At 46.5% G+C, this 11,118-nt stretch overlaps 1 long non-coding RNA gene across 1 annotated transcript; it reads right to left on the bottom strand.

Annotated features, from left to right (window-relative positions):
* Nucleotides 1-1,120: 1,120 nt before the first annotated feature.
* On the bottom strand, nucleotides 1,121-10,395 carry LOC100594482. The gene is made up of 4 exons (XR_001113559.1): nucleotides 9,888-10,395; nucleotides 6,020-6,234; nucleotides 3,249-3,370; nucleotides 1,121-1,587 (listed from the first exon to the last, which is right to left on the bottom strand). It is a non-coding gene; the product is annotated as an uncharacterized LOC100594482 (long non-coding RNA).
* Nucleotides 10,396-11,118: the final 723 nt, after the last annotated feature.

Below are 11,118 nucleotides of genomic sequence, written 5' to 3'. Positions count from 1 at the left end.
ATTTTAGTAGAGACAGGGTTTCACCAGGTTGGCCAGGATGGTCTCAAACTCCTGACTTCGTGGTCTGCCCGCCTCAGCCTCCCAAAGTGCTGGGATTACAGACCTGAGACACCACACCTGGCCTTTTTTCTTTTTTTTCTTCTTCTTTTTTGAGACCAAGTCTTACTCTGCCACCCAGCCTGGAGTGCAATGGCAAGATCTTGGCTCACTGCAACCCTCACCTCCCAGGTTCAAGTGATTCTGTCTCAGCCTCCCAAGTAGCTAGGATTACAGGCATGCACCACGCCTGGCTAATTTTTATATTTTTAGAAGAGATGGGGGTTTCACCATGTTGGTCAGCCTGGTCTGGAACACCTGCCCTCAGGTGATCCACCCGCCTAGGCCTCCCAAAATGCTGGGATTACAGGTGTGAGCCACGACGCCCAGCAACGACATGGAATTTTTTGTTGAGTGGGAGGGGAAAACAGTCTCATTTTGTCATCTAGGCTGGAGTGCAGAGGCACAACCTCGGCTCACTGCAACCTCCGCCTCCTGGGCTCAAGCAATTCTCTTGCCTGAGCCTCCGAAGTAGCTGGGACTATAGACATCTACCACCATGCCCACGCTAATTTTTGCTTGTTTTTTTTTTATTTTTTTAAGAGACAGGGTTTCACCGTGTTGCCCACACTGGTTTTAAACTCCTGGGCTCAAGTGATCCACCCACCTTGCCCTCCCACAGTGTTGGGATTACAGGTGAGCGACACTATACCCAGCCAGATGGCATGAATTTGAGAGGCATCATTATGACCTGAAAGTCCTTCTGCAGACAGAATCTTATGCTTTAGGGAATAAGAACATTACAAAAGTAGAAGGGTTTTTTTTGAGGCAGTCTCACCCTGTCGCCCAGGCTGGAGTGCAATGGCACAATCTCGGCTCACTGCAACCTCTGCCTCCCAGGTTCAAACGATTCTCCTGCCTAAGCCTCCGGAATAGCTGGAATTACAGGTGGCTGCCACCAAGCCTGGCTAATTTTTCTATTTTTAGTAGAGATGGGGTTTCACCATGTTGGCCAGGCTGGTCTCAAACTCCTGACCTCGTGATCCACCCATGTCAGCCTCCCAAAGTGCTGGGATTACAAGAGTTTTTTAAAAGCCAGATTTTATTTCTTTTTAAAAACAATGCTCAGGAGACTTAGTTCCAAAGACGAAGATGCCAGGGTTCAATGTACAGCTACAGCGAGGTGCTGGCGATTACTGAGTGAGTCATGGAATGCTCTGTAGTTCCTTGGAGACTTCCGCTTTTTCGTATCACTCCTAGTCTAAGTCTTGTGGTTTTCTGCAAGTTCTCGTCGACTGTAACCGTACACAGGGCTGTCACTCCAGTGAGGACAACAAAAAAAGCACCTATGGCTATCATTGTTAATCCAGTAGAGAAAACCACAGAGTCAGAGGGGTCCTGAAGAACAACAACGAGTCCCAGAATCACAGTGGATAACCCTAAGCAGGTGAGAAGCAGACATTCAGAGCAAGACAAGCATCGGAACTCCTGTCTTCTGGATAGATTCATCCGTGGATAAGTTTGGATAGGTTGGTACATGGTGATTTTTTGCTGCAGTGGTTAAGGGAAGAAAAAGTCTATGAAAGCTCAAATACAAAAAGGGTAAATAGAATCCTTTCTTCTTTTCCGTGAATTGCATCTAACTATGCATTCTTTTTCTTTTTTTCTTTTTTTTTTTTTTTTTTCAGATGGAGTCTCTGGCTGGGCGCCGTGGCTCACGCTTGTAATCCCAGCACTCTGGGAGCCGAGGCGGGCGGATCATGAGGTCAGGAGATCAAGACCACGGTGAAACCCCGTCTCTACTAAAAATACAAAATAATTAGCCGGGCGTGATGGCGGGTGCCTGTAGTCCCCGCTACTCCGAGAGGCTAAGGCAGGAGAATGGCGTGAACCCGGGAAGCAGAGCTTGCAGTGAGCCAAGATCGCGCCACTGCACTCCAGCCTGGGTGACAGAGCGAGACTCCGTCTCAAAAAAAAAAAAAAAAAAAAAGATGGAGTCTCACGCTGTCACCCAGGCTGGAGTGCAGTGGCGCGATCTTGGCTCACTTCAAGCTCTGCCTCCCGGGTTCAAGTGATTCTCCTGCCTCAGACTCCCTAGTAGCTGGGACTACAGGCGTGCACCACCACACCCAGCTAATTGCTGTATTTTTAGTAGAGACGGGGTTTCACCATGTTGACCAGGATGGTCTCGATCTCTTGACCGCATGATCCGCCTGCCTCGGCCTCCCAAAGTGCTGGGAGTACAGGCATGACCCACTGTGCCCAGCCCTTTTTCTTTTTTTTTTTAAATGAGACAGAGTCTCACTCTGTCGCCCAGGCTGGAGTGCAGTGGTGCGATCTTGGCTCACTGCAACCTCCACCTCCTGGGTTCAAGCAGTTCTCCTGCCTCAGCCTCCCAAGTAGCTGGGATTATAGGTGTCTGCCACCACAGCTGGCTCATTTTTGTATTTTTAGTGGAGACAGGGTTTCACCATGTTGGCCAGGCTGGTCTCGAACTCCTTACCTCAAGTGATATGCCCACCTTGGCCTCCCCAAATGCTGGGTTTACAGGCATAAGCCACCACCCTGGGCCTACTCTGCATTTTCAGTCAGAACTCTCTTCACCCTAATATCCTGAAGGTAATTTAAAGGGCTGGCTTCTAAGAGGCACTCAAATTCCCCTCTGAGGAGACTCTCAGGAGGTCAGAGTTCTTAATGGTTTAAAATACATCTTTTGGCTGGGTACGGTGGCTCACTCACAAAAATGTTGGTAATCCCAACATTTTTGGAGGCCAGGATGGGAGGACTGCTTCAGCTCGGAAGTTCAAGACCAGCTTGGGCAATACAGTGAGACCCTGCCTCTACTAAAAATTTTAAGAAAACAGCCGGGCACAGTGGTTCACTCCTGTAATCCCAGCACTTTGGGAGGCCGAGGAGGGTGGATCACGAGGTCAAGAGATCGAGACCATCCTGGCTAACATGGTGAAACCCCATCTCTACTAAAAATACATGAAAATTAGCCAAGCATGGTGGCGGGCACCTGTAGTCCCAGCTACTCAGGAGGCTGAGGCAAGAGAATAGCGTGAACCCGGGAGACGGAGATGGAGCTCACAGTGAGCCGAGATCACGCCACTGCACTCCAGCCTGGGCGACAGAGCATTATTCTGTCTCAAAAAATAGTAATAATAAAATAAATAAAAAATTTTAACAACATTATCCAGTTTTGGTAGTACATGCCTGTAGTCCCAGATTCTTGGGAAGCTGAAGCAGGAGAATCACTTGAACACAGGAGATGGAGGCTGCAGTGAGCTATGATTACGTCACTGTACTCCAGCCTGAGTAACAGGACGAGACCCTGTCTCAAATTTTTAAAAAAAGGAAATAAAAAGATACATCTTTACAGTGTGAAGAGAGAACAAAATCTCAGCCCCAAACTCACTATGCCTAGGGGAAAAGTTAAGCTTGGAAATCGAGTCACACAAACAAAACAAAATCTGCCTTTCCTTTTGTTCCTAAACAGATAGCTTTAAGATAGAAGGCCACACGCCTCATAATGGGGACTTTCTTACCCTGACAATGTAAATTAATTAATAGCTTATCTTCATAGGTAGGAGACAAGAAGAGACTATAAATTGCCCACCCACCTACCTTGAGACCATGCATATTTGATTTTTTTTTTTTTTTTTTTTGAGACAGAGTTTCGCTCTTTTTGCCCAGGCTGGCGTGCAATGGTGCAATCTCGGCTCACCGTGACCTCTGCCTCCTGGGTTCAAGCGTTTCTCCTGCCTCGGCCTCCCAAGTAGCTGGGATTACAGGCGCCTGCCACCCTGCCCGCCTAATTTTTTGTATTTTTAGTAGAGACAGAGTTTCACCACATTGGCCTGGATGGTCTCGATCTCCTGACCTCGTGATCCACTCGCCTTGGCCTCCCAAAGTGCTGGGATTATAGGCGTGAGCCACTGTACCCGGCCGCATATTTGATTTCTATGTTTATCTACAGGTCAAGTACAGATTGCCCAAGTTCAAGAGAAATACATGATTGTTCTTCCTCTCCTTCCTTTTCACATGCAACACGTGGATTCAGTGAACGCTCAAAGCCTCAGCACAATGCTACCCTATCCTTCCCTATTTTTTCTTTCCACCTTTCCCCTCCTGCCCACTTTTTCCCCTTAAATATTGAAGCCCTCTAAATCCTCTTTGGAAAAAGTGCTGGCTCCAGATCCTCTTGTGGCTTCTGTCTATTTCCTGGGCATGTCCTCAATGTTGGCTAAAATGTACCTCTACGGTGATTGAGACCTTCTGAGACTTCTGGTTTACAAGTGAAATTTCATGAAGCTATCTGAAGACATCCAAAAAGACTACTTCTGAAAATGCATCCTCATGTTTGGGAGGCCAAGGCAGGTGGATCGCTTGAGCCCAGGAGTTCAAGACTAGCCTGGGGAACGCGGCAAAACCCTGTGTCTACAAAAAAATAAAATAAATAAATAAAATAAAATGCAAAAAATTAGCCACGCATGGTGGCACATGCCTGTAGTACCAGATACTCTGGGAGCTGAGGCTTCAGTAAGCCTTGATTGTGCCACTGCACTCCAGCCTGGGAGACAGCAAGGCCCCATCTCAATTATAAAAAAAGAAGGCTGGGCACAGTGGCTCACGCCTGTAATCCCAGCACTTTGGGAAGCCAAGGCAAGTGGATCGCCTGAGGTCAGGGGTTCGAGACCAGTCTGGCCAATGTGACGAAACCCTGTCTCTACTAAAAATAATAAAATTAGCCAGGAGTGGTGGCAGGAGCCTGTAATCCCAGCTACTCAGGAGGCTGAGGCAGGAGAATCACTTGAACCCGGGAGGCAGAGGTTGCAGTGAGCCAAGATCGCACCATTGCACTCCAGCCTGGGTGACAAGAATGAGACTTCGTCTCAAAAAAAAATAATAATAATAAAAAGAAGAAAATGGCTGGGTGCAGTGGCTCATGCCTGTAATCCCAGCACTTTGGACAGACAAGGCAGGTGGATCACCTGAGGCCGGGAGTTCAAGACCACCCTGACCAACATTGAGAAACCCCATCTCTATTAAAAATACAAAATTAGCTGGGCGTGGCGGCACATGCCTGTAATCCCAGCTACTTGGGAAGCTGAGGCAGGAGAATTGCTCGAACCCGGGAGGCAGAGGTTGTGGTGAGCCAAGATTGCACCATTGCACTCCAGCCTGGGCAACAAGAGTGAAACTCTATCTCAAAAAAAAAGAAGAAGAAACTAAAGTACAAGGCCAAGGATACTTGAAGTAGGCTTAACTTCTTCCTAAAGCACCATTACTACTTGATGGTAAATCTATGTTTTTATACTTTAGGTACAAGCGATGAAATTCAAGGCCAGGCATAGTGACTCATGCTTGGAACCCCAGCACTTTGGGAGGCTGAGGCAGGAGGATCACTTGAGGTCAGGAGTTTGAGACCAGCCTGGCCCATATAGTGAAACCCCGTCTCTACTAAAAATATAAAAATTAGCTGGGTGTGGTGGCACACACCTGTAATCCCAGCTACTTGGGAGGTGGAGGCAGCAAAATCACTTGAACCCAGGAAGTGGAGGTTGCAGTGAGCCAAGATTGCCATTGCACTCCAGCCTGGGTGACAGAGTGAGACTCCGTCTCAAACAAACAAACAAACAACAACAACAAAAACAAAAATTAGCCAGGCATGATGGCCCACATCTGTAGTTCCAGCTACTCAGAAGGCTTGAGGCAGGACAATCTCTTGAACCCCAGAGGCAGAGGTTGTAGTGAGCTGAGATCACACCACTGCACTCCAGCCTGGACAACAGGGCAAGACTCTATCTCAAAAAAAAAAAAAAAAAAAAAAATCCCGAAGAAGCAAACAAAAACAAGTGACAAGTGATGAAATTCAAGGTCAAAGATTAAGAACATGGACTTGAAGGAGACAGGACAGTCACTCGAAGGAAATGTATTTTCTTTTCCACCAGCATGAGGACCCAGCAGGTACAAAGTTTACCAAGGGAGAAGCTTGGGCGGGGATAGTGATTGCCAAATGCTCCCCGCAGCTGTGGTTGCTCTTGCCTTGGGGATAGGAGTTCACTCGAGGTCACTGGTTATTAGAGAGCATCAATTGTGGATTGCAAAACTCCATAGTCACCGACATAACTCAAGTCCCAGTTGGGATTTTCACTGAGAAATGGTTGTGTGGCATTTGTCAACATATCAGAGCCCCTGCGAAAAAGGCTTGGCTTCTAATTAATCGGATTAATAGCCAACTTCCAAATCAATTGTTTTTCTTAACGCACTGGCAAAAGTCATTTACTGAGTGAAAACCTGAGAACGTCTACTATTCAGTGACCTTTCCTGAAGAGGTAAGTGGTTAAGAGTAACTCCGCCCAACAAAGTATGAAGTCTTAGGTTTTTCAAGCGGTAAATGAATACTGAATGAAAGCAAAGCATAAAGATAATACATTAATGGCTGGGCATGGTGGCTCCTGCCTGTAATCCCAGCACTTTGGGAGGCCGAGGTGGGTGGATCACCTGAGGTCAGGAGTTCGCGACCATCCTGGCCAACATGGTGAAACCCTATTTCTACTAAAAAGACAAAAAAAAAAAAAAATAGCTGGGCATGGTGGTGCACGCCTGTAATCCCAGCTACTGAGGAGGCTCAGGCAGGAGAATCACTTGAACCCGGGCGGCAGAGGTTACAGTGAGCCAAGATCGCACCACTGCACTCCAACTTGGCCAACAAGAGTAAAACTCTGTCTCAAAAAAAAAAAAATACTACTACATTAATATAAAATCATGGGGACAACTGGAATGGAAAAAAAATGCAAAGAGAAAAAATGGTAAAACCTTGCTTTTTTTTTTTTGAGACAGAGTCTCGCTCTGTCGCCAGTCTGGAGTGCAGTGGTGTGATCTCAGCTCACTGCAATCTACCTCCTGGGTTCAAGTGATTCTCCTGCCTCAGCCTCCCGAGTAGCTGGGACTACAGGCATGTGCCACCACATCTGGGTAATTTTTGTATTTTTAGTAGAGACAAGGTTTCACCATGTTGGCCAGGATGGTCTCAATCTCTTGACCTCGTGATCTGCCCGCCTCGGCCTTCCAAAGTGCTGGGATTACAGGCGTGAGCCACTGCGCCCAACTGGTTTGTTTTGTTTTTGACACAGGGTCTTGCTCTGTTCCCCAGGCTGGAGTGCAGTGGTGCAATCTCAGCTCACTGCAACTGCTGCCTCCCAGGCTCAAGTGATCCTCCCACCTCAGCCTCCAATGTAGCTGGGACTACAGGCGCCTGCCACCACCTATGGCTTATTTTTTTTGTATGTTTTTCTAGAGATAGGGTTTCACCTTGTTGCCCAAGCTGGTCTCAAACTTCTAGGGTCAGGCAATCCTCCTGCCTCGGCCTCCTAAACTGCTGGGATTACAGGTGTGAGCCACCACACCTGGCCCAGGTGTTTTCTTTAAGTGAGTGATGGTGACAATCAACTCCCTTAGGTATTTAGGGTCCAATAGACGTATTTGAGAATGGAATAGTTTTAGTTTCAAAGATCACTATTTACACAATGGCAAGTAATTATGTCTTTGCAAGTGTATACACTAAACATTTTAGGTGTCAGGTTAAATACTAGGTGGAACAGAGTTTGTCACAAAGTTTTACGGTATGTAGGGAAAAAAACACTAATGAAAACAATGATAAATACTAATGGTTTTGGCCTTTTAGGCTTGAACTCACCGTTAATGGCACCATTAATTTGCCATTTCATATGATGTTTTAACCCTAAACTGCTGGTAAGTTTTGTAGCTGAATTTTCTTAGCATTTGTGGCTAACTATGCTGTGTTCTTTAGTTTACTAACAATTTTGTTTCTGATTCCCTAATGTTTAGCCATCCCTACATTCCTCAGATAAGCTCTCCTAAGCTGTTATTATCCTGGTTAAGCAGTACGTGGTGTCTTACATTTATCTTAAGACCAGGTGATAGGAGTTTTTCTGGCGAAGAAAACTACTAGGTTTGAGTACTGAAAACATTACTTTCCCAGAATGAATTGGGAGGCTTTGAATTATAATGGCAACAACTCCAGATTTGTATGCATGATATTATTTTATTTTTCGAGATAGGATCTTGCTTGCTCTGTTATCCAGGCTAGGAGTGCATTGGCGTGGTCTCAGCTCACTGCAACCTCCGCCTTCCATACTCAAGTGATCCTCCTCCCTCAGCCTCCAGAATGACTGAGACTAAGCCACCTTGCCCAGCTAATTTTTGTATTTTTAGTAGAGACGGGGTTTTCCATGTTACCCAGGCTGGTCTGAGCTCAGAGGATCCACCCACATCAGCCTTCCAAAGTGCCAGGACTACAGACGTGAGCCAGTGCACCTGGCCCACAATATTATTAAGTTAAATCTCACTGTCTTTTCTCTTCCAGTTTTTAGGTTTTTGTCTCCATCCAGTTTTGGGAACTTACTAGTTCCATTATCTCGACTTAAGAATGTTGGTATGGGCCGGGCGCAGTGGCTCACGCCTGTAATCCCAGCACTTTGGGAGGCCAAGGCGGGCGGATCACGAGGTCAGGAGATTGAGACCATCCTGGCTAACATGGTGAGACCCTGTCTCTCCTAAAAATACAAAAAATTAGCCTGGCGTGGTGGCGGGCGCCTGTAATCCCAGCTAGTTGGGAGACTGAGGCAGGAGAATGGCATGAACCCGGGAGGCAGAGCTTGCAGTGAGCTGAGATCGTGCCACTGCACTCCAGCCTGGGCAACAGAGCGAGACTCCATCTCAAAAAAAAAAAAGAATGTTGGTATGAAATAGGAATAATTCTCTTTAATTTTTTTTAGCTTATCTTTCCTGCCTAGGTTATTAAATGGCAAATGTTTGTTTTTTCCCCCTGGTTTGCAGGGGCATATTGATCTGCCACCTTTTTCATGAACCAGTTTAGGGCCAGGCACAGTAGCTTACACCTATAACCCCAGCACTTTGGGAGGCTGAGGCTGGAGGATCCCTTGAGATCAGGAGTTTGAGATTAGCCTGGGTAGCCCGGACGTGGCGGCTCACACCTGTAATCCCAGCACTTTGGGAGGCCGAGGCGGGCGGATCACTAGGTCAGGAGATCAAGACCATCCTGGCTAACACGGTGAAACCCCATCTCTACTAAAAATACAAAAAATTAGCCGGGCATGGTGGCAGGTGCCTGTAGACCCAGCTACTCGGGAGGCTGAGGCAGGAGAATGGCGTGAACCCAAGAGGCGGAGCTTGCAATGAGCCAAGATCCCACCACTGCACTCCAGCCTGGGCGACAGAGCGAGACTCTGTCTCAAAAAAAAAAAAGAGATCAGCCTGGGCAACATAGTGAGACCCCTGTCTCTACTCAAAGTCTAAAAATTTTTTAAAAGCCAAGCACAGTAGCTCACGTCTGTAATGCTAACACTTTGGGAGGCCAAGGTGGGTAGATCACTTGAGGTCCAGGGTTCAAAACCAGGCTGGCCAACATGGTGAAATCCCGTCTCTACAAAAAATACAAAAATTAGCCGAGCGTGGTGGCACGCGCCTGTAATCCCAGCTACTCAGGAGGCAGTGAGCTGAGATTATGCCTCTGCACTTCAGCCTGAGCAACAGAGACCCTGTCTCAAAAAAAAAAAAAAAAGAAAAAGAAAATAAAAAGAAAGAAAAAGAGAAATCCAACAGCCTAACAGAAAAACAGTCAAGGGATATCAACAAGAGACTAGATCTCTGAAGAAATATAAATCATAACTTAATATAAAAAAGACATCCAGCCCGACTAACAATATTCATTTAATTTAAGACAGCCTTTTAAGTGACTTTCAAACACATCTAACAAAAAAACAAGCTAAAAGTTTTATAAAAGAAATGATAGCTTCTCTCACCTGGTACGGCAGGCAGCTTTTTAGTCAAAATAAGGTCGGGAATAGTTTCCCCAAAACAGCCAGACACCCTCCGTCAAGACAAACCGTCCTTAGATAAAAAGAGGAGCAACGAGCTGCTGTGTTTCTTTTATACAAATTAGGCTCTTGATTGGATGATTGAAATAACACGGATTCTCACAAGCAGAAATTTTCACACATCAGGTTAGATTGTTTTCTTACTTCATCCAATAATGTAATATCTCAGTTCTATAAACGTTGAAGAAATTCACTTCTCACAAGGAGAGACTGGGAGCAAATGCATATAGCAGTTCACTTGAATGTCCCCACATAAAAAAAAAAAATAACAACAACAAGAAATAAAAGATCTGTTTTACCCTGGTTGGCTTTTAGTTGACCATTTCATTTGGTTCACCTGCTGAGAATTTGGTAACGATGTTACTGTGAGGCAGGACGACAGGACGACTTCTAGCCACTGTATCCTTCATAGCACTGTTTCCCAGCACTAACTGAGCAGAAGAATCACCTGGCCTCTTGGTCAAAACACAGATTCCTAAGTCCCGCATGTATACAGTAATTCCAGTTAAGCAGGTCTACAGTGGGACCAGGAGTGTGCATTTTTCAGAAATACCACCTGCCCCCACCAGAGATCTTTAAATATTTTTATCATACTCTCAATAATAGACATTTCAGAGGGATGAGTTGAAGGAGGGCTGGCATTTGATCACTACAAAATCATATCATTGAAGGAATCTTGGAAAATATAGACCAGAAGGAAACAAAGGGAGAAAAATAAGCACAGGAGCCGGGCGCCGTGGCTCACGCCTGTAATCCCAGCACTTCAGGAGGCCGAGGTGGGCGGATCACTAGGTCAGGAGATCGAGACCATCCTGGCTAACACGGTGAAACCCCGTCTCTACTAAAAATACAAAAAATTAGCCGGGCGTGGTGGCAGGCGCCCGTAGTACCAGCTACTCGGGAGGCTGAGGCAGGCGAATGGCGTGAACCTGGGAGGTGGAGCTTGCAGTGAGCTGAGAGCTGAGATCGCGCCACTGCACTCCAGCCTGGGCGACCGAGCGAGACTGTCTCCAAAAAAAAAAGTTGGCTGGGCGCGGTGGCTCACGCCTGTAATCCCAGCACTTTGGGAGGCCGAGGTGGGCGGATCACGAGGTCAGGAGATCGAGACCATGGTGAAACCCCGTCTCTACTAAAAAAAAATACAAAAAATTAGCTG

This window comes from Nomascus leucogenys, chromosome 18, assembly GCF_006542625.1.
Source record: "Nomascus leucogenys isolate Asia chromosome 18, Asia_NLE_v1, whole genome shotgun sequence".
Taxonomy (NCBI): Eukaryota; Metazoa; Chordata; class Mammalia; order Primates; family Hylobatidae; genus Nomascus; species Nomascus leucogenys.
This window is presented reverse-complemented; position numbering and strand designations above follow the sequence as displayed.